We start from the raw sequence: 27,987 nt of genomic DNA, 5'->3' as shown, positions 1-27,987 counted from the left end.
ACCAATTAAAGTTAAGGGTTTATACAGGAGTCGGTCAACAGACAGCAGGTGCTCAGACAAGGGACCTGGCGTCTTATTGTCTGGACGCAGTGATCTAGGAAGTTTCAGTTTTTTGATACTATCTGGGAGGAAAATTGGATTGGTTTCTCTAGGACCCACCCTAATTACTTCATCTTAACTTAGTAATCTTTTTAAAAACTGATTCTCCAAGTACAGTCATATTCTGAAGTACATGGAGTCAGGATTTCAACATATGAATTTTGAAGGAACAAAATCTAACCCCTAACAGAACCCATTCCATCTCTACCACTTACTAAATGTCATATATTAAAGAAGTTTTGTGATTTTCTCTATAAAATGTAAATGATAATACCCAACTCGGAGGACTGTTTTGGATATTTATGTTTAAGTCACTCAATACTGCGTCTAGCACATAATAGGTGAGCTATCAGTATTTGCTGACACTGACACTCAATGAAACAGCACTCTGTCAACCCATTTTAAAGCATCTGATTGTCAAGCCCACTGCAAACCTTGTTAAACCAATCTCTTCCATTTAAACTAGACTAGTGAAATTTTACTGTGCATTTTTCCATGTGTTTAATTGCACAGAGGAAGGATTAATGGAAATAAACCTTAGAGGTAGAAAATAATTAGAAAATTTTTGCCAAGAAAAAAATGTTGCTTTAATTTAAACTTTAATTTAGCTCTGTGGAAAGGGCTTTTGCTTTCTCTTATTTGAATTTTATTTTAATAATTCACAGGCAGTGCTGTTGACATGCTCTCATGACCAACCTCAAATTTAATTTATTTTCACCAGCCCAAAGCACAGATGCCTGCTATTATCATGGCTGCTGCTGTGCTCAATTTGTTCTTGCAATAGATGAACATAGAAATAAATTGGCTGCGGAGGGTTTTCTGTGCCTTGTTTTATACCCTACTGTGACTCAAGAGATGATAACTTTTATAAAAATTTTGTACAATTTATATAGTTAATTAAAACAGAACTGAGCTGGGCACAATGGCTTGCACCTGTAATCCCAGCACTTTGGGAGGCCGAGGCAGGAGAATCACTTAAGCCCTGGAGTTCAAGACCAGCCTGGGTAACATAGTGAGACCCATCTCTACAAAAAATGTAAAAATATTAACTGGGTGTGGTGGCATGCGCCTGTAGTCCCAGCTACTTGGGCGCTGAAGTGGGAATATTGCTCGAGCCCAGGAGTTTGAGGCTGCAGTGAGCCATGATTGTGCCACAGCACTCCAGCCTGGGTAACAGAGTGAGACTTGATTTCAAAAGAAAAATAAAAAAACTGGATGCTTATCTCTCTCACTTCTAGGTTCCTGACTTCTTAGGTGTGACCACAATTGAAGTGACCTGACCTGAGGGTCCATCTCTTCCACAAGGAATCCATATGAAAGAAGTAACTGCCCTCAGCAGCAACTTTTATAAATAAGACTGACACACACACACACAAAAAGCTTGCTCATTATTATTTAAAGGATGACAACAAAAATCCTATGGTATTTTTTTCTTACACATTTTGTACCATATAAAATGAAAGGAGGGAAAGTGACCAGTGTGGAGTTCTGTGGTTTCTCCTGCATCCCTCTAGGCTACCTGGGAGCACCACAGAGAGCATAATTTTGAGTTAGCAGAAATGGGAAGACCTAGGTAAATTTAGTGTTGTGGAGAGGAAATAATGTAAAGAGCTCCCATCTTCCTTCACTTGAGAGTGTGGGGCTGGGCTGGGGAACAATGTGAGAGAAGGCAGAAGAGTAGTAAAAGCTTGGAGCAGCTACATTGCAGAATGGAATGATAGGGAGCACTGAGGACAAGAGAAATGATTGCTGAGCAGTGTGGTGGCCCTGGTAGGTTGGAAGGCTTATTTTTAGAAGGCTGCCAAGCAGTTGAGGAGGGAAGATTTTCCTCGGCAACTTGGTGTAGGATTGGGCCCACATTAAAGGAGACAGGGCAGAAGCAGAGATTACAATGAGCAAGCAAGAATGGCCAGAGTTGAAGATCCTCGTGGCAGAGCTTTGACCCTCTCTCCTGTGTGGCACTTGGCGAAGTCGGGGATGGTTTTAGTGGAGAACATGTGCTAACCCTTCTCATCCCCCAGGTGTGAGAGCCATTATGCCATGAACAACAGCATCACACATTGGCTGAGCCAAGCCTTCCTGATTGGGCATCAGTGGTTTTCTGAGCTAACATCACTGCTACTTTGCCTCATGCATACAACTCTAAGTTCAAAACCTATCTTTCTTGTTCAGTGACTCCATTTTTAGCAACTTGATGCACACACTTGAGAGCTTGAGGAATGGAGAATCTTGAGGTCAAAGAAGGCTAAAGTGATCATGTGGAGCAGGCATCCCCCACCTCCTCTTTTCTCCACCAATCACAATAACATGCTAGGATAAAGAAAGAAACAAATTAGAAAGTGATCTAATACAACCTTGAGTGAGGCACTCTTTGAGCCTCAGTTTTCTTCCCTATAGAATACAAAATTTAGTTAATAGCAATAACCTATTCTTAGAGAGGGTGATTATTCAATGGCATATAAAGCACTTGGCACTATTGCAGCACACTTAGTTGGTGCTCAATAAATGGTTGCTATGTACTAGGTAATGACCAGACGATGTGCACTATATAACGTTTTGTGCAATTTATGTTGTCTTTGCCTGTGTTCTGCAAAAGCAGATTCTGAGACAACAGCTTATCGACATAGCTGAAAACTCCTGCATTAGGGAGTACAATTCCAGGGAAGCAGAAGTGAGGGAAAGGAGTAGGGCAGAGAAGACAACAGAGCAAGTGTGAGTTAGGGCACTATAGAGATGGCCACTGCTTCATAATAAAACCAGCTAACTGTACTATTTCATGGATCCTGCTTCTGAGAGGCCTTAAGGGCTGCTGAGTCTCAAGACAGTCTGTTGGCAGGGTGGCAAAGGAATAAGAGGAGAATTTATCCACTAGCTTTCATCTCCCGCTGATCAAAAGTCTACCCTATCAGGCATTAACTTTTCTTCATCTTGCCATGCACCCCTGTGAGTGCCAGGCAGGTCTTGATATATCTTAAGCCTCAGTGGCAAGATGGAAGACAGCCCTGTATTGAAGACAAGAGGCTCAAGCTGTGGGCTTGAGACAAGGTACTGCCAGGCAGCTCCTGCACAATGTCTGCTGTGGCACTGACAGTGATGACAGTCTACCTAAAGTTGCTCTCCAAAGTGAAAGCCAGGAAGCAAGAGTCCTGGAGACAGGTGAGCCTGGGATGATCTGAAGAGACGCTAAAAGTTCCTAGCATGCTAGGGGAACCTCTTTTGAATATATTGAATTATATCTTTCCACTTAAATATCTTGGAAATGAAGATATAGCTCCAACCTTTAGGAGTTCCTAACATTCAAGCTTTCTTTTACTTGGCAGGTGTCCTAAAGTGTATCAAAAAGCTGCTGGTAAAAACATCAAGATTTAAGTACCAGAGGGATGCTTAACAAATCAAATATTTTGTAAGAAAAAATCTCTACTATGAATAATTGCCCTTTAACTATTCTATTGTGATATGTTGGATTTTCTACTGAGAAATGCTCATGCACAATATCTTTCTTTTTTATACTATTTTGATTCAGTTGGCTATTAGATTCTTTTGCATTGGGAATTCTTAGCATTCTCTGCTGAAATCTGAAGCCTATTTGTTACACAATATGTCTGACTCACATATCCAGCCTCAAACTACTTGAGAGGAGAGGAATTTCCTTATATGGTTTGTACTCCTCCACGGCATCCCTAGAGCATAACAAATTCTCAATATTTGTTGAGTAGGAGACAACCTAAATGCCAGGCGTTAGATGAATGTTAAATAAATGATGGGGCAACCATACAATGGAATTTCACATAGCACAGTTCTAAAAAAAATAAGAATTTTCTTCTAATACAGATACGAGAAGAAGGAAGACAGTTATTTTAGGTAAAATAAACACATAGCAGAAAAATGTGTATAAAAATCCTATTTTGATTACATGTTCATACACACATGTAGGTGGATATGCATATTTAGAAATCTATCAGGTAAGATTACACAGTAAACTGACAAAGGCTATTATCTCCAGGGATGAGATTGGTAGAAGGTGAAAGAATTTTCTCCTTTTACTTGTACTGTTTGTGTTTTTTAAACAAATATTTATTACTTGTGTAATATAAAAATGAACAAGTAAAAGAAATAATTCTTTGAATTAATCATGTGTATTTGATGATACAGTAGAAAAACAGGCAACTGGGTACAAATAAATACTTAGCTTTGACACTGAATCAGTCAGGTACCATCTCTCATTTCATTCTGCATGGAAAAATTGTTACTTCCATTTTTTTTTAATCCGTATGAGAGCCTTTGGAACCTCTGCATTCTCAACTTCCCCCAAAATAACAGTGTTCTTGGCTGACTTGCTTGGCTATATATCATTGTATTTACAGCATCATCCTTTGTTTTGCAGAGAGTTCTGTTTACAATTCTAATGAAGAGATAAAAACTTTGTAACCAATATAGGTCACTCAGCTATGCATAACTGGGCTGATTGTCTTTGCTTTTTTTAATTCTCAGATTTTCACTTCCTAAATCTGCTCTAAATGGAAATATTTTTATGCACTGCAAACATGTAATAATGTAGTATTCAGATGTTCTTGCATAAATGGTCTCTACACTCTAATCAATCCCACATAGCAAAGCATGATAAATACATATTTAAAGTCCTTGGAAGTGGACAAGGTATTTTAGGCTGTGTTCATTTCTTGAATCTTTTTGTAACATCTCTCCTGATACTTAGAGAATTACTCAAAAAGGAGAGAACCCAGTTTTTCCCAGGAAAGGCAGAGAAATGGGATAAAACATAGCTGTTTCCTGGGTTTACATTACCAACCCTGTCACTCGGACACTCCAACATTTCCTAAGCACCAACAAAAAACCATCTTTGGATCTCAGTTCACCATTCTTCATTCCCCCTTATTTATTTACTTCCTACTATCACTCCCTTTCACCTCACAATCTTCATTCTCAAACCACCAATTACATATAAAAAGTAGATGTATTAGAATGTCAGAACATTTATCTTAGGTATCAGAGAATCCTGTGGAAAAATTTAAGAAATTGATAACATCAAGGAAGGCTACAGGGGTCCTGTGGAAAGAAGAGAAGGATTAAAGGCAGCCCTCTGCTAGTGGAATGCCAAAGAGCCTGAGATCTGATTTAGGAAGAACATTTTGGTATACTAAACACGACTGAACAACACACAGCCCATAAAAATTCCCAAGTAACAAAAGCCGACAACAATTTGAAGGAACAAATATTGATTACCATAGAACCACTGTATCCTCAGATTTTTGACATTCACAACTTTGCTTTTCTAAAGGAAAAAATAATGCAAAGAGTGTGGCCATAACCAATGAGCAGACTTACCCTTTAGATAGAGAAGACCTATAAACCTATAAGGAAAAAAATTGTTATTTTTTGCTATCTTTTGAATGAGATTTGACATTTATTTTAATAATTAATTTAGGCAACAAATGACAATTATCTTATTAGAATCCATGACTTCAGAGCCAGTGGAAATAACAGATACTTTTATATCACATCACAGTTGTTGCAGGGATCTTGAAACACTGCTCACATTTACCACTATTCAAAATTATGGTAGTTGATTGATTTGCCACTAGACCCCATTAATGAATGTGTTAATAAGAAATCAATATATTGCAATACCAAAAATTGTATATTTTGATACCTGTATTTTAGTATAATTGGCTTCCTTTGCAATTCTACATGTTTTACTTTTTACTGTAAAAATACTATTCTGAGAAGGGATTGACAGACTTCAACAGATTTCAGAGGCATGAGAGAACCAGTTAAGACCAGAAAAACCAGCCAATTAAGTTCAGCCAAAATTGTTCACCCATGCAATAGTAATCTTAATACTGTTGTTTTGAGCCATTAACTTTGGGGGTGCTTGATTAAACCACAATAAATAACTGGCATGTATCCCTACTAATATCTATTTAACATTTTTTCTTGAAATCAACTTTTTCCTTTAAATAAATCAATGTTTAAACAGTCTTTATTGCACTACAGCAAATAGAAAAACATTTTTATTTGACTCAAATAGAAGCAAACTAAAAACAAATACAAGGAAAACATTAAGTATTGTTACTAAATTTTGGCTAGATAGATATGTTGTCTGGGAAGGCTCTTTATTAAATAAAAAAAGAGGTGAGTAAGTGCTGGAGAGTGATAAAGACACATTGCCTCCCAAGTGAGACTTCACCTTGATAAAGGCAGAGGGACCGAGGAAGAAGTGTGTGATTCAACCTTATTTCATCTCCTGCTCCTTTTCCTCTTATAAGCAGGAATCTCAGTGGGTGGTCTTGGCCCACATTTTGGAAAGCATTGATCTCATCACACTTGCAGAAAAAATTGTATCTTTATGTAGATGTATTAATTCATCCTTACACTGCTATAAAGAACTGCCTGAGTCTGGGTAATTTATAAAGAAAAGGGGTTTAATTGACGTACAGTTTCTCATGGCTGGGGAGGCCTCAGGAAACTTATAATCATGGCGGGAGGGGAAGCTGGCATGTCTTACATGGCAGCAGGCAAGAGACAGCATGTGAAGGAGGAACTGTCAAACGCTTATAAAACCATCAGATCTCCGAGAACTCACTCACTATCATGAGAACAGCGTGGGGGAAACCGCTCCCATGATCCAATTACCTCCTACCAAGTCCTTCCCTCAACACATGGGGATTACAGGGATTACAATTCAAGATGAGATTTTGGTGGGGACACAGAGCCAGACCATATCAGTAGATGAGTGCTTTATATCATAATATGAAAATGAAATGGCATAAATCTAAGAGTGCTTGGGCTATACTGTAGGCATTCACCCAGACTATGACTGTGAGGGCTCTAGGATACTGCAAACCAACAAGTTTATCACATGGATAAGAACACTGAGGCCCAATGAGATTAGACGTTGGCCAGGGCCATTCAGGGAGTCAGAGGCAAAGCCTCACATGTAAAAAAATAATTTTGAATAATTTCACTCCTGCCACGAGAGGACAGAGAACACAGCTTTCAGAATTCTATAGACATCCAGATCTCATGTGTTAAATTAGGGAACTGGTATAAAAGGCCCAGAATCCATCCCACCCCAAGTTCTACCTTTCTATGACCCCATGAGTTTCAATGCTGCAGCACAAAGAACCCAAATAATTCACTAAGGAATAATAAAGGAAGAGAGCAAGGAATTAAAGAACATTGACTTACACACGGAGAAAATTATTCAGTTTTCACGGTCTTCCATCCCTCTGCTTTGGTCAAGGTGAAGTGTTTTGCATTAAGCCCAGCACATATAACAATAAATGCCATCTATAGTTAGTATTGAAAATGGTAATATTAAATAGTAGAGCAGGTTAAGAACTTGGGCTCTGAATGTGAATTTTGTCCCCCCTGCCCATCCTAAATTTCCTAGGCTGACAACTGAATTTACTTCTCTGTGCCTCAATTTCTTCAACTGTAAAATGTGCATTTAAAAGTATTTGCATCAGAGGAACATTAATGGAGGTAATACATGAAAGTATTTAGAATGCTGTCTAGTACCTAGTAAATATATTGCATAGCAATAACAAGATTGCATAAGTAATCAACAAACATTAACCCATGATGATAATAATAATGATAATTAGATAAATCAATGTATCAGCAGCAAACCATTGTTTAGAAAGAGACTTTGAGTAAACTTCTCCTTCTAAAACAAATTCTCACTATTCTTTGATGTGTCAAATGTAGAACCATGACATTGTCTTTTGGATTCATATTATGATTAATTCCGGAAACATATGTCCAGAGAATACATGGCTTTTGCTATTTCTGATCATTTTGACTTTGTGACAACATTTTAATCCCTGTGCAGAGATCCACCAGTGCAGAGAAAATGTATATGAGAGTTTTGAGAGTGTGAAAACATTTAAGATTTCCATCACCCTCACCACACTTCTCTCCCTGTTACTCAGCTCCTTTTCCCCTCTATATCGCTATGATAATCTGCAACGTATCTACATTCTAGCTCCAACAGCAACCCTGGCATTTGAATAAGATTCATGCATGGCATGCTATTTTGGTAAAATTCATTTTCCAAAAACAGCATTATAAGAAAGTGAGGCCAAAAAGAACTCACTGTTCTCTCTCACACTGGCACATTGAGGTGTCTGCTTAACCTGCCTATTGGCTCAGGTATTTCAAACCATGGTACATTTTTTTCTATTTTGCTTTAAATGGCATCACTGCGTTAGCCTGTTGCCAAGTCGGACTTAAGTTAAAGTAAGGTATGCAAAGAGATGATACTGTTTCTCTAGGTCCTAATGTGAAATTAGGTAGGTTAATGGGTTGCTATGGTGATCATTTTTAGCAATGAAAATGAATAATGGTAAAGAGAATATGTTTTAGAGTCAGATTTTTTAAAGTCCAAAATCACATTATGTCACTTGTTATATGTTTAGCTGACTTTCAGCAATTTACTTGGCCTTTCCCAGTACATGTTCTCATGGGTAAAATGATCAAAATAATACCTACCTTGGGGAATTATTATCTTAATTAGTTCTCAGAATAACTCTGTAGTGTAGGTATCACGAGGACCATCTTATAGACAAGTCATATAATTTGCCCAAAGTCACATGGCTAGTTAATGGCACAGCTGAGAGACCCAAATCATGATTTCTGGGGGCTAACTGGGCTCAGCTAGGTGGTTTTCACATGGGGTAGTCATGCAGCTGCAGTCAGATGTTAACTGATCTAGAGTCATCTCAAAGGCTTCCTCACACACATGCCTGGTCTTGATGCTGGCTCTTGACTGGGACTTCAGTCTGGCACTGTCAGCCAAAGGAGCCACATATGATCTCATCATGTGGCCTCGGCCTCCTCATAGCATAGTGGCAAGGTTCCAAACCTCACAAGTAAAGCAGCATCACTTTCTATTCATTGAAAGGAAGTCAATAAAGCTGGTCTATATTCAAACATCTTGTATTCAAGATGACAGTAGATTAATATCTTCAAAGTGGTGACAGAAAATATGTGAATCCTAGAATTATATATGTAGCTGAACTGATAACAAATCATAGTTTTCTTTTTTAAACAGATCCAATTTAGGATGTTTAAAATTGGTCATGTAATTTTTTCAGTAAAACATCAATATCTCTTAGTTTATTGGTTTTTGTTAGCAGGTTTTGTGACTTAGCATGAAATATTTTTTATCAACACAGGAAGGTAGAAAAAAAGAACAACAAAGAGAATAGAGCTATAAAATAATAAAGATAAAAGCAGAAAGTAGTAAGATACAAAACATAACAAAAATGAAATATAGTTAAGATAACTAAAAATGTATATTTTGAAGACTACTCAAACACTATGAACCTTTGGCAAGTATGAGCCCAGAAATGACACAAGGGGCAACCAGAGGACAACTCTGAAAGGCAGGAGGGCAAAGGAGTCTGGTTAGGAACCCCAGAACTGGGGGGAAGAACACTGAAGCAGGACATCTTAGGACCACCCCCACAACAGCAGAAGGCAACCCAACTTAGCAACAGAATGAGATTGAGGTGGTCTCATTCCTCCCCCAGGACACCTTGGAGCACTGCTGACAACACCAGGTGAGCCTGAGAGCAAGTGTGAGGGTGATTGACAGGGAGCCCTGCTAAAGGAAGTGGGCAAATGAAGTGCTGCCTTTCCCCATTGAACCTGAGACTTATTTCCCTTACTGGGAGACATCAAGATGTCTGGGCAGCCCAGGCAAGAGAGACACCACTATAACAAGCACTTGACCCAGGACACCTATTTTCCCTCATGGGCCTGACACTCTCTTTCCCCATCTAGAGACACTGGGCAGCTAGTCACCACCAATGAGAAGATTCAAAACAAGCACCCACTCCGGGAAGCACTCATCATCATCAATGTCAGCAGATACTTTATTGCCCCATTTAGAGCATAGGTGGCCTGGCCTAGGGAAACTCCTACACCCCATCAAGTGGCACTAGTAGGGATTACTAGTGTCACATTTTGAGGAGCGCCCACATCACCACGCCACGCAGACCAAAATATCACCATACAGTCTCTGAAAATTAAATTGTCACTGAAACCAACAGCCCATAAAGGTAAACCAGGACCTGCACACCAAACCTAAACAGAGTGCCTGCACACATTCAGGCTGCTTGCTGTGGTTTGGATATGGTTTGTTTGGCCTTGCCAAGTCTCCTCTTAAAATCTGGTCCCCAATGTTGGAAGTAGGGCCTGGTGGCAGGTGTCTCTTTCCTGAAGGCAGATCCTTTAGGAATGGCTTGGTGCCATTCTTATGGTAATCAGTGAGTTCTTGCTCTATTAACTCTGAGGGAACCGATTGTTAAAAAGAGCCTGACACCTCCTCCCACTTCTGGTGCTTCCTTCCTCTTGACAAAAAAAAAAAAAAAAAAAAAAATCAAGTTAAGATAGATTTCTTAAAATGGGTTTGAACAGCCCATGGGAAAACAATAAAAAACAAAGAAAGGAATGAAAAAGATGTGAAACAAATGAAAAACACATAATAAAATTGCTATGGGATCTTTGGGGTGCTGATTTTCTGGCCAGAAACCTCTGTGGCCAGCAGCACCTTTGCCCAAGTTGTTGCCCTGCATCCAGGAAGAATGAGGTAAACAGACAAGTGAAGGGTAAACAAGACAAGCATGAGCTTTATTGTTACGACAGCTCAGAGGACCTGCAGTCGGTAGTGGGTAGCTCTTCTCTATAGCCAGGTTGTCCCATGGAGTGTTCAGCTCTCAGCAGGGAGGAGGCCCTGGAGAGAGTAGCTCCTCTCTGCTACTGGTCTTCTCAACATCTGCTGCTCTCAGCAGGGAGGAGGCCCTGGAGAGAGTAGCTCCTCTCTGCTACTGGTCTTCCCAACATCTGCTGCTCTCAGCAGGGAGGAGGCCTTAGAGAGGATTGCTTCTCTTTGCAACCAGTAGTTCCCATGTCTCTGCAGGTCTCTGAAGCTCTCAGCAGAGAGGGTAGCTCCTCTCTGTAGCTGGTTGTCCAGAGGTCTCTTCATCCTCTCCATCCTCTGCCCTGCTGTGCCTGAGCCTGGGGCTTTTAAGAACCTCAGAAGGGAGAAAGTGTGTGCTGATTGGTACCTGGGCAGCCATGGGTGGGGCTGGAAGAGGCACCACAAGTCCCCACTCCCACCTGCAGGACTGGGATCCCAGCCCTCGGCCTTCAGACCTGAAGGTGAGGCCTTACTGGGACCCATCCCCTTCTGCCCAGGAGCTTGTCTGTCTCCCACAGCCATCCATGGTGCCCAGGCTGCTGGCACCAAAGGGCACCTGCAGGACAGCACCCAGTCACCCTCAGCTTCCCCTCCTGCACTTCTAGGTGCCCAAAGTCCAGAGGGGACTGGGGTGCCAGGGTGTTGGCATGTCAACACTGCCCCCAAGACTGGGCATACCTGGCCAGGCTGTGACAGCACCTGGGCTTGTCCTTAACCCTGCTCAAAGATCAGAGCAGGTGCCAGGAGCCAGGAGAAGCCAGGCAGTGGGAACTGGAACCTGCATGTCTGCAATGGTGTGGGGTGCCTTCCCAGGCCCCCCAAGCATGCAGAAATGCCTGGGTCTGCAGCCCTGGTCTGGGCAGCTGCAGCTGTACCTCAGGAGGCAGGGTTCCTGCCTGCTGCATGGAGCTGGAGGCCCGAATCCATAGCTATGACTTGGGTGGCAGCAGCGCCTCCCAGGAGGGTGGGGACCCTGCCTCCTCCTAACTCCCAAGAGCACAAGGGTGCTGGGTTGCAGCCACAGCTTGGGCAGCTGCAGTTATACCTGGGGAGCTCCCGCCCCACCAACTTGGAAGGGGCAGGGCTCCCACTTTTCCCCAGCTCCCACTACCTCCATGGAACACTGCACCCCTGGCCATGCCCCTTCACAGTCTGGGGTGGGGGCTCCAAGTCCTTGCTGGGCCTGGGCCAGCATCTGGGACAGGGGTGATGTTGCCGTCAGCTCCCCCTGTGGCCCTGATGCTCCTGATGGCAGGGGTGGGTGGGGGCAGACGAAATGGCAGACTTAAGTCCTAACGTATCAATAATAACACAAAGGTTCTCTACCTAGTGACTGGATCTGGTTTGATGAGGCAGACACTCACACAAGTCAGGCAAAGTGGATTGGATTTATTACTCACAGATAGGCAGCAAGGCTCAACTGGAGCCTAGGATCCATGACAAGCAGGTCCTCCATGGTCCAGGAAAGCTGCCCAGGGCAGATGGAGTCTTGACTGCATTTGCTCCACATTGCACTGCAGCTGAGGGACCCAAACCTGCTGTGCCCTGGGTTTACATTCCTTGGGTGACACTTGGTATCTTGAGCTCAAGCCTTGCAGGACACCTTGTTCTAGGAGTTAGGACACAGTCTGCGTTGTTCCAGACATGATCTCCTTATCTCAAGATACCTCATTCTTAATATAGACTACCTGAGGATTGCAAGCAAAAGTGGAAGAGCTGGGTCAGCCATTGTCATCCAGGGACTAGTCCTCCTGCAATTGCTTTAAATGTAAGTTATCTAAATAAACTGATTAAAAGGCAGAGATTGGCAAAATGGATAAACAAAATGACCAACTTTATGCTGTTGATAAGGAACTGATTTCAAAATCAACAGCATAGATAAGTTGAAAGTAAAGGATGAAAAAAGGTGTGTATGCAAACATTAATCAACAAAAATGAGGTCAGCCTCCATGTATTACCATAGCTATTTTTCTAGAACATAAGATTGTGTGAAATAAAATTAAATTGGAAAATAATACATAAATTTGAATCCAAATATAATAACATATATGTAAAATAGCACTCATTTTCTCCAGGTACATTTTTACATGTTCAAGTGAACAGAAAAAGATTTGGGAGTTTATAATCCACACTGTTTTAAAAAAAATGGTTGTTTTGGGGAGGGTTGAAGGGGTTGGCAATTGGGGAGAGCTGTGATGAAAGGGAAATGTTTTAACTTAATGTAAGGAGGGTATATTCACATATTTCTCAGGTGATTCTTTTTTTTGTAATAAACACCTGGCAATGGCAGTTTGGATGAGTGGTAACACCTTCTCTCACTGCAGTCTCCAGCGTCATCATTGCCTACATTAATATCCTCTTGAGCTAAGGTCAGCAAATGCCAGATCTGTATAAACACAAAAGATCTTTAAGAGTTTAATGAATGACGGGGGCAGTTCCAAGATGGCCGAATAGGAACAGCTCCAGTCTATGGCTCCCAGCGTGAGCAACGCAGAAGACGGGTGATTTCTGCATTTCCAACTGAGGTACCGGGTTCATCTCACTGGGGCTTGTCAGACAGTTGGTGCAGGACAGTGGGTGCAGCCCACCAAGCATGAGCCAAAGCAGGGCGAGGCATCGCCTCACCTGGGAGGCACAAGGGAGCAGGGAAGTCCCTTTCGTAGCCAAGGGAAGCTGTGACTGACGACACCTGGAAAATCAGGTCACTCCCACCCTAATACTGCACTTTTCCAACGGTCTTAGCAAATGGCACACCAGGAGATTATATCCTGTGCATGGCTTGGAGGGTCACATGCCCATGGAACCTCGCTCATTGCTAGCACAGCAGTCTGAGATTGAACTGCAAGGTGGCAGGGAGGCTTGGGGAGGGGGGCCCACCATTGCTGAGGCTTGAGTAGGTAAACAAATTGGCCAGAAAGCTCGAACTGGGTGGAGCCCACTGCAGCTCAAGGAGGCCTGCCTGCCTCTGTAGACTCCACCTCTGGGGGCAGGGCACAGCTGAACAAAAGGCAGCAGAAACCTCTGCAGACTTAAATGTCCCTGTCTGACAGCTTGGAAGAGAGCAGTGGTTCTCCTAGCACAGAGTTTGAGATCTCAGAATGGTCAGACTGCCTCCTCAAGTGGGTCTCTGACCCCCGAGTAGCCTAACTGGGAGGCACCCCCCAGTAGGGGCAGACTGACACCTCACATGGCCAGGTACCCCTCTGAGATGAAACTTCAAGGGGAACAATCAGGCAGCAACATTTGCTGTTCAACAATATTGCTGTTCTGCAGCCTGTGCTGCTGATACCCAGGCAAACAGGTCTGGAGTGGACCTCCAGCAAACTACAACAGATTTGCAGCTGAGGGTCCTGACTGTTAGAAGGAAAACTAACAAACAGAAAGGACATCCACACCAAAACCCCATCTGTACGTCACCATCATCAAAGACCAAAGGTAGATAAAACCACAAAGATGGGGAAAAAAAGAGCAGAAAAGCTGAAAATTCTAAAAATCAGAGCACCTCTCTCCCTCCAAAGGAACACAGCTCCTCACCAGCAATGGAACAAAGCTTGATGGAGGATGACTTTGACAAGTTGAGAGAAGAAGGCTTCAGACGATCAAACTTCTCCGAGCTAAAGGAGGAAGTTCAAACCCATTGCAAAGAAGCCAAAAACCTTGAAAAAAGATTAGACGAATGGCTAACTAGAATAACTGGTGTAGAGAAGTCCTTAAATGACCTGATGGAGGTGAAAACCATGGCATGAGAACTATGTGACAAATGCACAAGCTTCAGTAGCCGATTCAATCAGCCGATTCAATCAAGGGTATCAGTGATTGAAGATCAAATGAATGAAATGAAGCGAGAAGAGAAGTTTAAAGAAAAAAGAGTAAAAAGAAATGAACAAAGCCTCCAAGAAATATGGGACTATATGAAAAGACCAAATCTACGTCTGATTGGTGCACCTGAAATTGACAGGAAGAATGGAACCAAGTTGGAAAACACTCTGCAGGATATTATCTAGGAGAACTTCCCCAACCTAGCAAGGCAGGGCAACATTCAAATTCAGGAAATACAGAGAATGCCACAGAGATACTCCTCGAGAAGAGCAACTCCAAGACACATAATTGTCAGATTCACCAAAGTTGAAATGAAGGAAAAAATGTTAAGGGTAGCCAGAGAGAAAAAGGTCGGGTTACCCACAAAGGGAAGCCCATAAGACTAACAGTGGATCTCTCGGCAGAAACTCTACAAGCCAGAAGACAGTGGGGGCCAATATTCAACATTCTTAAAGAAAAGAATTTTCAACCAAGAATTTCATATCCAGCCAAACTAAGCTTCATAAGTGAAGAAGAAATAAAATCCTTTATAGACAAGCAAATGCTGAGAGATTTTGTAACCACCAGGCCTGCCCTACAAGAGCTTCTGAAGGAAGCACTAAACATGGAAAGGAAAAACCGGTACCAGCCACTGCAAAAACATGCCAAATTGTAAAGACCATTGATGCTAGGAAGAAACTGCATCAACTAATGACCAAAATAACCAGCTAACATCATAATGACAGGATCAAATTCACACATAACAATATTAACCTTAAATGTAAATGGGCTAAATGCTCCAATTAAAAGACACAGACTGGCAAATTGAATAAAGAGTCAAGGCCCATCAGTGTGCTGTATTCAGGAGACCCATCTCATGTGCAGAGACACACATAGGCTCAAAATAAAGAGATGGAGGAAGATCTACCAAGCAAATGGAAAACAAAAAAAGGCAGGGGTTGCAATCCTAGTCTCTGATAAAACAGACTTTAAACCAACAAAAATCAAAAGAGACAAAGAAGGTTATTACATAATGGTAAAGGGATCAATTCAACAATAAGAGCTAACTATCCTAAATATATATGCACCCAATACAGGAGCACCTAGATTCATAAAGCAAGTCCTTAGAGACCTACAAAGAGACTTAGACTCCCACACAATAATAATGGGAGACTTTAGCACCCCACTGTCAACATTAGACAAATCAACAGACAGAAAGTTAACAAGGATATCCAGGAATTGAACTCAGCTCTGCACCAAGCAGCCCTAATAGACATCTACAGAACTCTCCACCCGAAATCAACAGAATATACATTCTTCTCAGCACCACATTGCACTTATTCCAAAATTGACCACATAGTTGGAAGTAAAGCACTCCTCAACAAATGTAAAAGAACAGAAATTATAACAAACTGTCTCTCAGACCACAGTGCAATCAAACTACAACTCAGGATTAAGAAACTCACGCAAAACTGCTCAACTACATGGAAACTGAACACCTGCTCCTGAATGACTACTGGGTACATAACGAAACGAAGGCAGAAATAAAGATGTTCTTTGAAACCAATGAGAGCAAAAACACAACATACCAGAATCTCTGGGACACATTTAAAGCAGTGTGTGGAGGGAAATCTATAGCATTAAATGCCCACAAAAGAAAGCAGGAAAGATCTAAAATTGACACCCTAACATCACAATTAAAAGAACTAGAGAAGCAAGAGCAAAAAAATTCAAAAGCTAGCAGAAGGCAAGAAACAACTAAGATCAGAGCAGAACTGAAGGAGATAGAGACACAAAAAAACCTTCAAAAACTCAATGAATCCAGGAGCTGGTTTTTTGAAAAGATGAACAAAATTGATACACCACTAGCAAGACTAATAAAGAAGAAAAGAGAGAAGAATCAAATAGATGCAATAAAAAATGATAAGGGGATATTACCACCAATCCCAAAGAAATACAAACTACTATCAGAGAATACTATAAACACCTCTATGCCAATAAACTAGAAAATCTAGAAGAAATGGATAAATTCCTGGACACATACACCCTTCCAAGACTAAGCCAGTAAGAAGTTGAATCCCTGAATAGACCAATAACAGGCTCTGAAATTGAGGCAATAATTAATAGCCTACCAACCAAAAAAAGTCCAGGACCAGACGGATTCACAGCAGAATTCTACCAGAGGTACAAGGAGGAGCTGGTACCATTCCTTCTGAAACTATTCCAATCAATCGAAAAAGAAGGAATCCTCCCTAACTCATTTTATGAGGCCAGCATCATCCTGATACCAAAGCCTGACAGAGACACAACAAAAAAAGAGAATTTTAGACCAATATCCCTGATGAACATTGATGCAAAAATCCTCAATAACATACTGGCAAACCGAATCCAGCAGCACATCAAAAAGCTTATCCACCATGATCAAGTGGGCTTCATCCCTGGGAGGCAAGGCTGGTTCAACATACACAAATCAATAAACATAATGCAGCATATAAACAGAACCAAAGACAAAAACCACACGATTATCTCAATAGATGCAGAAAAGGCCTTTGACAAAATTAAACAGCCCTTCATGCTAAAAACTCTCAATAAATTAGGTATCGATGGGACATATCTCAAAATAATAAGAGCTATTTATGACAAACCCACAGCCAATATCATACCGAATGGGCAAAAATTGGAAGCATTCCCTTTGAAAACTGGCACAGGACAGGGATGCCCTCTCTCACCACTCCTATTCAACATAGTGTTGGAAGTTCTGGCCAGGGCAATCAGGCAGGAGAAAGAAATGAAGGGTATTCAATTAGGAAAAGAGGAAGTCAAATTGTCCCTGTTTGTAGTTGACATGATTGTATATCTAGAAAACCCCATCGTCTCAGCCCAAAATCTCCTTAAGCTGATAAGCAACTTCAGCAAAGTCTCAGGATACAAAATCAATGTGCAAAAATCACAAGCATTCCTATACACCAATAAAAAACAAACACAGAGCCAAATCATGAGTGAACTCCCATTCTCAATTGCTTCAAAGAGAATAAAATACCTAGGAATCCAACTTACAAGGGATGTGAAGGACCTCTTCAAGGAGAACTACAAACCACTGCTCAACGAAATAAAAGAGGATACAAACAAATAGAACATTCCATGTTCATGGATAAGAAGAATCAATATCGTGAAAATGGCCATACTGCCCAAGGTAATTTATAGATTCATTGCCATCCCCATCAAGCTATGACTTTCTTCACAGAATTGGAAAAAACTACTTTAAAGTTCACATGGAACCAAAAAAGAGCCCGTGTTGCCAAGACAATCCTAAGCCCAAAGAACAAAGCTGGAGGCATCACGCTACCTGACTTCAAACTATACTACAAGGGTGCAGTAACCAAAACAGCATGGTACTGGTACCAAAACAAAGATATAGACCAATGGAACAGAACAGAACCCTCAGAAATAATACCACACATCTACAACCATCTGATCTTTGACAAACCTGACAAAAACAAGAAATGGGGAAAGGATTCCCTATACAATAAATGGTGCTGGGAAAACTGGCTAGCCATATGTAGAAAGCTGAAACTGGATTCCTTCCTTACACCTTATACAAAAATTAATTCAAGATGGATTAAGACTTAAATGTTAGACTTAAAACCATAAAAACCCTAAAAGAAAACCTAGACAATACCATTCAGGACATAGGCATGGGCAAGGACTTCACGTCTAAAACACCAAAAGCAATGGCAACAAAAGCCAAAATTGACAAATGAGATCTAATTAAACTAAAGAGCTTCTGCACAGCAAAAGAAACTACCATCAGAGTGAACAGGAAACCTACAGAATGGGAGAAAATTTTTGCAATCTGCTCATCTGACAAAGGGCTAATATCCAGAATCTACAAAGAACTCAAGCAAATTTACGAGAAAAAAACAAACAACCCCATCAAAAAGTGGGCGGAGGATATGAACAGACACTTCTCAAAAGAAGACATTTATGCAGGCAACAGACACATGAAAAAATGCTCATCTTCACTGGCTATCAGAGAAATGCAAATCAAAACCACAGTGAGCTACCATCTCACACCAGTTAGAATGGCGATCATTAAAAAGTCAGGAAACAACGTGCTGGAGAGGATGTGGAGAAATAGGAACACTTTTACACTGTTCATGGGACGGTAAACTAGTTCAACCATTGTGGAAGACAGTGTGGCAATTCCTGAAGGATCTAGAACTAGAAATACCACTTGACCCAGTCATCCCATTACTGGATATATACCCAAAGGATTATAAATCATGCTGCTATAAAGACACATGCACACATATGTTTATTGTGGCATTATTCACAATAGCAAAGACTTGGAACCAACCAAAATGTCCATCAATGATAGACCGGATTAAGAAAATGTGGCACATATACACCATGGAATACTATGCAGCCATAAAAAAGATGCATTCATGTCCTTTGTAGGGACATGGATGAAGCTGGAAACCATCATTCTCAGCAATCTATCACAAGGGAAAAAAAAACCAAACACCGCATGTTCTCACTCATAGGTGGGAGTTGAACAATGCGAACACTTGGACACAGGAAGGGGAACATCACACACCAGGGCCTGTCTTGGGATGGGGGGGAGGGGGGAGGGATAGCATTAGGAGATATACCTAATGTAAATGATGAGTTAATGGGTGCAGCACACCAACATGGCACATGTATACAGATGTAACAAACCTGCACGTTGTGCACATGTACCCGAGAACTTAAAGTATAACAAAAATAAAAATAAAATTAAAAAAAGAGTTTAATGAATGAATAACGAGATTTGCTGAGTGGCATGTAAAGAAATGACAAAGTTGGTTATGGACTTTGGGAAAAGCTCCCAGCCATGAGGACTGTATATCCATTCACTGAGCAGATATTTATTCTAAATCTAACTGCATTCCTGGAGCTGGAGCATCCAGAGTGAACAAAACCCAGTCCCTGCCATATGGAGAGAACTTTTTAATGGAAGGAGGCAGTAAATAGCTAAATAGACAAAGAAAGCACATTTTATGCAGTAATATTTAGTCTGAAGAAAACTAAGGCAGGGTGAGAACAGGAGAAGCCTTATTCGATGTGGTGATTGAAGAAGGCCTTTCTGGGTAGGTAACATCCAATCCATGTTTTAGGAATCGGAGTGGACCACTCAGGGATGTAGGGGAGAGCTTTTGAGGCAGAGGGAACAGCACATGCAAAGGTCCTGAAGTGGAATGGTCCTCAGTGTGTTTGAGAAGCAGCAAGGGCCCCACGGCTGAAGAATGCTACATCACCCAGGGATTTGGGGGCCATGAGAGAACGTCAGAGTTTATTTTGAGATGAGAAGCCACTGGGGGATTTTGGGCGGAGGAGCGACATGATCCAGTTCACATCAATCTAGAATGGTGAAAAAGGTTTCCTATTGAAAGAATTTGAGGGAAATACAGACTGGACTCTACCATTTATCCTCAGTTTCAGCAGCCTTTCTAAGCCCCTACCATTAATTTATCTGGTTATCCTGCAGTTGATCCCCACAATACTAAGTCACTAGAAAACCTTTCCAACAGAAAGATGCTTTCTCAATTCTCCAAAAATACAAAGTATTTCTAACTTCTCAACCTCTGGAAAATTCCCAAAAGTCCAATACAAATCCAAACTTATTGGGAAACTTGATGAAATAATTGAACCAAATAATAGAGTGATAGTAATAACTCTCATTATTGAACACTAACTACATTTCAGACATTGAACCAAGCCCTTTATGTTTTATTTAGTATTTATGATCCTAACAACACACTGATGTGGGTATTACCATTGTCTTCTTACGTCTAGCAAACTGAACCTAAAGCAGATAAACTTGATAAGATCGTATAACTAATGAAACTCGTACTTAAAGTTGCTTCTGAGACAGTATCTCATATCACCCTCACTCATAAGCCCTCTGCCACCCCAGCCTTCACTCTACTAAATATGTCAAGGGCTTTGCCTCCAGCAGGGGCCTGGGCTCTTGCTATACTCAGCTGGCTACTCAGCATTCAGGGAAGCCATTCCTAATTGTCCATTCCAAGGCTCCCCACTCTTCCCAGCCACTCTGAATTCTACCACTTCACTTTACTTTCTTCACAGCACACACCACACCCTTAAATCATCTTGCCATTCATTTCCTAATTTCTGCCTTCCTCCACGAGAATGTAAATGCTGCAAATCCAACACATAGTACATAATCTATAAATATTCATTGACTGAGTGAATGAATGACTGTGCCTGGGTATATCTGACATCAAATCCATGCTTTTCTCACCATATCAAGTTGCCTCCTGGCTTACAGTCTACAAACATTCCCTTTGTCATCTATTGTGGCTAAAAGCAGCAGTAACTATGCTAAAAGCAGCAGTAACTACACACACACACACACACACACACACACACACACACACACACACACACATACAGAGAGAGAGAGAGAGAGGTCTCCCTCATTCTCTAGCCCAGGCTAGAGTGCAGTGGTAGGATCAGTGCTCACTGCAGCCTTGAACTCCTGGGGTCCAGTGATCTTCCTGCCTCAGCCTCCCAAGTAACTAGGACTACAGATGCTCACCACCATGTCTGGCTAAGTTTTTTAAAAATTTTAAATATTTTAGAAAAAACAGCCAGGTGTGGTGGCACATACCTGTAGTCCCAGCTACTCAGGAGGTTGTGGCAGAAGAATCACTTGAACCTCGAAGGCGGACATTGCAGTGAGCTGAGATCACACCACTGCACTCCAGCCTGGGCGACAGAGCAAGACTCTGTCTCAAAAAAAAAAAATTAAATATTTCATACAGGTAGGATATCACTATGTCGCCCAGACTGATCTCAAACTTCTGGCCTCAAGTGATCCTTCGGCCTCAGCCTCCCGAAGCACTGAGATTACAGGCAACAAAAATGCTTTTTGGTGAAGTTTGAGCCAAAATGGCACCATATTGTTTTACTATATATTTAAATGTCCATGTCTATAGAGAACAAGAGTCTAAGAGTACAGGAACTGAATAATTGGCAGAACTGGCATTATCGAGGAGCTTTGACTTTTCCAGTTGCAAGGAGCACCCTATCCCCTTACTGAAGATTCATTTATGGTCTTCAAGTCTCCTTATTACACTAGTTCCCTGATGGATAGATTGACTACATCTTTCTTTCAGTCCACCTTAAAGTCACAAGCTGGATTAGGAGACTCAGAGGTCTCCCCAGTATGGAGCTGCCACACGAGGGAGCTCCCACTTCTCACCCCCGTTCGTTGCCAAGCTTTTTCATCCATGGCATCAGATAGATGGACTTATTCAGCCTTCTTTTTTGTCACTTGCTGCTTTGGGGGTACCTCACATACTCGCTGTTCTCTCTGCAGCATCTCCCTCCTTTACCCGCAACACTTTCTTTCCTAAATATTGCCTTCCCTTAGCTTTGCTGAGCTACTCACCCTTTCCCCACATCCAACCTAGTCTTGTTTGGAAACAGAGTGATAGGAGCTTCCTGCTTTCCCTCCCTGCACTGTATGCATGAAGCTCTGACAAATCCCAGGGTAGGAAAATATGTGCTGGGTTTCAGAACCGCGCTGGAAAGAGTTGGTTTGATGTTTTATTTTTGGTATTTTGAATGCATCTACTGATTTGGAGGAGTGAGATTCCATTGGGTGCTCTGACTCCTGCAGAAACCATCTTTCAGCTTGGCAATGATAGATTTCTTTTCCTCGCTGAAGTCTGTCACATATAAGCTTCAAATATAAATTGAATGTCATAATACTAGGTATTTGGTATGCTTACCAAGTGCCATGTTCTGTGTTTATTTACTTCTCACAGCAACCTCATAAAATACGATTTATTATTCCGATTTCATACTTGAGAACACGAACCAAGAAAGATTACACAACCTGTCTGTGATGTCTCCCTCTAAGTCTCTTTCTTTCTCCAAATCATATAAAAATGAACAATGTAAATTTATAAAAACCAGTCTCCAGGCTCCTGGCCTTTCTCCCACCTCACCCTCTCTCTCCAGCCACACTACCCCAATTTGGAACTATCCCAGTTCCCAAATCCTTATTAAAAATTCACATTTCAGATGGGTATCACATTGCAACTTCTCTTGCATATCAAAAAGGGAGTTCGAATAGCCAAGTGGAATACAGATGAAGAAGGCAGCTTTCTAGTTATCAGATGGAAGTTTTTTTAATGCATTTTTCAAAATTTTTAATTATGAAACATTTCAAGCATGCAGACTACCACTTCTCTGTGAACATACACACACCATTACCATGCATGACCAGACCATCACCACCAGAGGTAACTACTATCTGGAAAGTAGTACATCTATTTCCTATTACAAGGTTTTGTGCTTTCTAATATACATACATACACACACACGTGCAGCACCCACATATAAAACCACAACTGTGTGTGTATTATATATATGTATATAATTGCATAATATACTGCAATATAGGCATAAGCAGTAATAGAAGTCTTCATTTTAGTCACTTGCCCCTTTGGAGGTAGCTCACATATATAGGCATAAGCAGTATATCATACTACTTTGCATATACAATACACACACACACACACACACCCCACTTGTGTGTGTGTGTATACATATATATGTATATATATATGCGTATATATGTGTATATATATGTGTACATATATGTGTGTGTGTGTGTGTATATATATATATATGTATATATATAGTTTGTTTGTTTGTTTTGCGACAGAGTCTCCCTCTGTCGCCCAGGCTGGAGTGCAGTGGCGCGATCTTGGCTCACCGCAAGCTCCGCCTCCCAGGTTCACGCCATTCTCCTGCCTCAGTCTCCCGAGTAGCTGGGACTACAGGCGCCCGCCACCACGCCCCGCTAATTTTTTGTAGTTTTAGTAGAGATGGGGTTTCACCGTATTAGCCAGGATGGTCTCCTGAACTCGTGATCCACCTGCCTCGGCCTCCCAAAGTGCTGGGATTACAGGCGTGAGCCACCACGCCCAGCCGTGTGTATATATATATTTTACATATACAAAAGATATATTGTATATATAAAGTAGCATGATATACAACTTATGCCTATATAGCATTATATAATGCTACTTTATATACACAATTATATTTATGTAATATACAGAGATATATGGACTTTAGCAAGATATGTTATTTTGTGTTTGAAATTTTACATACATTGTATCACACAGTATTTGTGTATCCTGTTGCACCTGTCTTTCTTTTTATTTTATTTTATTTTATTTTATTTTATTTTATTTTATTTTATTTTATTTTATTTTATTTTTGAGACAGGTTCTCACTCTGTCTTCCAGGCTGGAGTACGGTGTTGCAATATTTGTTCACTGCAATCTCAAACTCCTGGGCTCAAGTGATTCAAGTGATCCTTCCACCTCAACCTTCTGAGTAGCTGGGACTACAGGCACATGCCATCATGACTGGCTGTTTTTTTTTTTTTTATTTTTTATAGCAACAGGGTCAGAGTTTTTGCCCAGACTGATCTCAAACTCCTGGCCTCAAGTGATCCTCCTGCCTCGGCCTCCCAAGGTACTAGAATTATGGTGTGAGCCACTGCACCTGGCCCCTGTTGCAACTTTCTTTTGCTTTTTTTTTACACATTATGTTTTTGAAACTTATTTTACTGTACATATAGCTCTACTTATTCATTCACTCTGCTTTCGTATGGGCATAGTGATAACTGCCATTTATGAAGCGCTTTCTGTGTATCAGGCACTATTTAAGCATTTAAGTGTATTCCTTTATTTAATCCTTGAAACAGTGTTACATGGGAAGCATGTACATTTACAGGTGGAGGAAGTTGGGGAGTGCAATGGGGCAATGATTCCCCCAAGGTCATAGAGCTAGTAATTGTCTCATCTGGAGTCTGACTCCAAAGCCCAAGATCTAATTCGTAGGCCATCCTGCCCATTCCACAGGCTATTTGTCCATTCATTCCACTATGTAGACTCACTTGGCATTGAGGTAGACTTTCAGAGGAGGAAGAAAACAACAGTTAGTACTCCTGAGTTCTTCACTGTCATCTGCACCACTCCACACACACCTAAAAGACAGTGGGTCACTTGAGTGAAAAGCTATGGGTAACTCAAGCTGTAAAACAAAAGTTGAAAGCTGACAGCTATAGTCAGACCTCGAAATTTTTTCTTTGTTAATCTGAAATTGTGTGTAGGGTGGATGCTGGAATCAGGGGCCCACCAGGTGTCAGGGCAGTTGGGGCCCCACTGTCCGGGAGCTGGCATTTTGGTCATAGAGCTCACAGAATGATCAGGGTTGCACAAATAAGGGGTGTGCTATGCATGGTGTGCCTGCCACAAAGGAGGGCAAAATGAAGAGAGAAGATGAATTACATCACTGATTTTCCTCTTGCAGCCTCTGTCTCTGCTGTCTCAGTGTCTTTACTGAATTGCGAGCTGCTTCTCAAGGGCTGGAGCTGTGTCCATGTCAGCTCATCCTTGGCATTTTATTAACACCTGTCCTTTCCATGCATGTAGAGGTCACTTGATTAATCCTGATAAGTTTCCATAGTGTCTTGGCAGTTTGGGGTAACAGGTAACATAAATTCAGTTTGGAAAGCTTAAAGACAGAGGAAAATTTATTAACTCATGAAATGAAGGAAAACGAACAACATAAGTAACTGTACAGGCAGAAACACAGCTGGGCATTAGGAAAATCTGGAGCCATTAACTTAAAGTCTCACCTCTGCTCTTCTCTATAGTTTTCATCATTGCCTCTTGATAAAATAAGAGCCTCCCTCCAAATGGGATTAATTACAGAACTCACTTCCTTGGGTGGTTTTGAGGATTAAATGAGTTAATACATATAAAGCCACTAGCATTGTGTTTCATACATAGTAAGTGCTCAATAGAGGTTCACTAGTGTTTGCTATTATTGTTATAAATGAAACAATTTTTATAATGATGATGCCTGTGTGACCAATTTTGTGCTTTATGTGTTTTATATTTTTTGTGTGTGTTTATTTATTATCTGTCTCCCCACATCTACCAGATTCTAACTGCCTACCACGAAAGAAGACACATCATCTTCTCTATTCAGTGCCATAGCCTCAGAGTCTAGGACAGTGCCTGACGCAGAGGAGCCCTCAGCTTCAGAAAGTAGAGCAAGATTGTCTCATCTTTCTTGTTAAGAAGTCCAAAAATCACAGAGAAGGGTCTGATTGGCCCAACGTGGGTCAGGTGCCCACCCTTAGACCAATCAACTGAGGCCAGAAGGACAGAGGTATGCTGTATAAAACACCTGCTTCTCGTTAGCTGTAATGAGAGGAGGAAGAGGAGCTGGAGCCAGACAATCCAACTGACATCCACTATGATTCATGAGAATCCTTTTTAACACCAGATTAGAAACTGGTCATTTATCTATAGTGACCATCTTAAGCTTTCAAAATACCCATAATAACCTTGTAATCTCAAAGTTGAGACATCCTTATGTTACTTGTGAAATTGTTATATACAGTTTTGGGAGACAAAAAATAACATTGAAGAATAAATACATAAAATTTAGTTTGCAATAAAAATGCCACCTGAGGAAAACTATTTTGCCAATCCAGATCTCAGTTCTTCAGTCCCCGCTTGTCTTCCAGTTCTCTGTCGTTGTAGTGATTCATTCCCCTACCTCCCCCAGGGGCCTGGGATGGCTTTTTTGAGACAGGGTTCACAGGGTCTCACTCTGTCACCCAGGCTAGAGTGCAGTGGCACAACCATAGCTCACTGCAGCCTCAGCCTCCTGGGCTTAAGCAATCCTCAGCCTCCCATGTAGCTAGGACTACAGACACACACCATCATCCCCAGCTAACTTTTTAAATTTAAATTAAATTAAACTAAATTAAATTTTTGAGACAGGGTCTCGCTCTGTCACCCATGCTGGAGTGCAGTGGCTGTATCACAGCTCACTGCAGCCTCTACCTTCTGGGCTCAAGTGATCCTCCCACCTCAATCTCCCGAGTAGCTGGGACTACAGGCACATGACACCATGCCCAGCTAATTTTCATTTTGTTTTTTTCTAGAGGTGAGGTCTCACCACGTTGCCTTGCCTGATCTCAAGCTCTTGGGCTCAAGCGACCCACCTGATTGGGCCTCTCAAAGTGCTGGGATTACAGGTGTGAGCCACTGCACCTGGCCTGGGATGACTTTAAGAGATGGTTCCACATGTCATTTTATGTACGTCTTCCCTGGTAGCCAGGGTAGGATGCCTCACAATAGTGGCACAGTACCTAATTAGCTAAGGAAGAACAGAGTGGAAATCGGTTGATTGTCACCAAGTGGCTTGTCCCACCTGGGGAGCAAAAGAGTGGGGAGCAGGATGCCAGGCAGTTGGATTACACTGTCCCTAAAATAAGAGGACCTCCAAAAACCTCTCTACCTGTTTGGGGTACCCTGTAGATGTTTCTCACAAGAGAAATCCCTTGGCCTCTCAGATTGAAAATGTTCTAAACATGCTGGCCAGTATTACACCCTCTCCCTTTACTGTCCTTTGTGGATGTATTTGAGGATAGGAGAGTGGTTTTTGAACCCAGCTTCATTTCAATATCAACAGAGGACTTTTAGAAAATACAGGCTCCTGAGCTTTCCCCCAGATCTATTTAATCCAAACCTCAGGTACAGGGGGCCCTAGAATCCTGTTTCTCAATAGCTCCCTGAGTGACTCTATGCAACAGGGGTTCAGAAATGGTCCTTGACTAGGAATCAAGATGTCACGTTCTAGTCTCATTCTGTCACTCACCTTATTTTTCCTCTTGGTGCCTCAACTCTTCTATCATAAAATGAAGAGTCAAATGAGCCACCTCAAAGATTTCTTTGATGCCAGTAAATAATCCAGCCTATGTATAGATTTTCCAGGATAGAGAGCAGGCAAATTCTTCTGCTATTGCCTAAAGATCGCAGATCCACCCTGAGGCAGGGAGATAAAAAGGCACTAAATTTAGTGCTATCAGAGCAGAGATTCAGCTATGAGGTCTTCAGAAGCCATAGCTGACTTTCATGCACCGAAAGGACATGCTGCTCCCCTGGACGTGAGCCCGCAGAGGCTACAACATCTTTGTGTTGGTCCCAGCCCTGGAAGGCACATCAGGAAGCTCTCTGGGGACTGTCATTTGTTATGTGATTTCCTTTACTTATCTCTGCATCTTGCTTTTCTTTACTAATATTCCTGAATTCATGGCAACTCTCTTTATTGATGGTGTAAAACCCTCGTCTTGTTTTATTAAATCTCCTCTTGTCCTGCTTCCCCAGTTTCATTTCCCTATCCCACCTCATAGGCAAACATGCTAATGGTTTGACATCCATCCTTTTGTTTGTATGTGTTCTTGTAAAATGCAA

The 27,987-nt window shown here is 41.5% G+C and overlaps 1 long non-coding RNA gene across 2 annotated transcripts in view; it reads left to right on the top strand.

The window, feature by feature from the left end:
- LOC129529015 (uncharacterized) overlaps positions 1-26,191 on the top strand; it is a 55,594-nt gene extending 29,403 nt beyond the window's left edge. For both annotated transcript variants that reach the window (XR_008674388.2, XR_008674389.2), the window contains exons 3-4: positions 12,509-12,593; positions 25,661-26,191. This is a non-coding gene — a long non-coding RNA (uncharacterized lncRNA). The remainder of the gene's footprint in view (positions 1-12,508; positions 12,594-25,660) is intronic.
- Positions 26,192-27,987: the final 1,796 nt, after the last annotated feature.

Source organism: Gorilla gorilla, chromosome 21 (genome assembly GCF_029281585.2).
Source record: "Gorilla gorilla gorilla isolate KB3781 chromosome 21, NHGRI_mGorGor1-v2.1_pri, whole genome shotgun sequence".
Lineage (NCBI taxonomy): Eukaryota > Metazoa > Chordata > Mammalia > Primates > Hominidae > Gorilla > Gorilla gorilla.
Note: the sequence above shows the minus strand (reverse complement) of the source record. Positions and strands in the feature narration are given on the sequence as shown.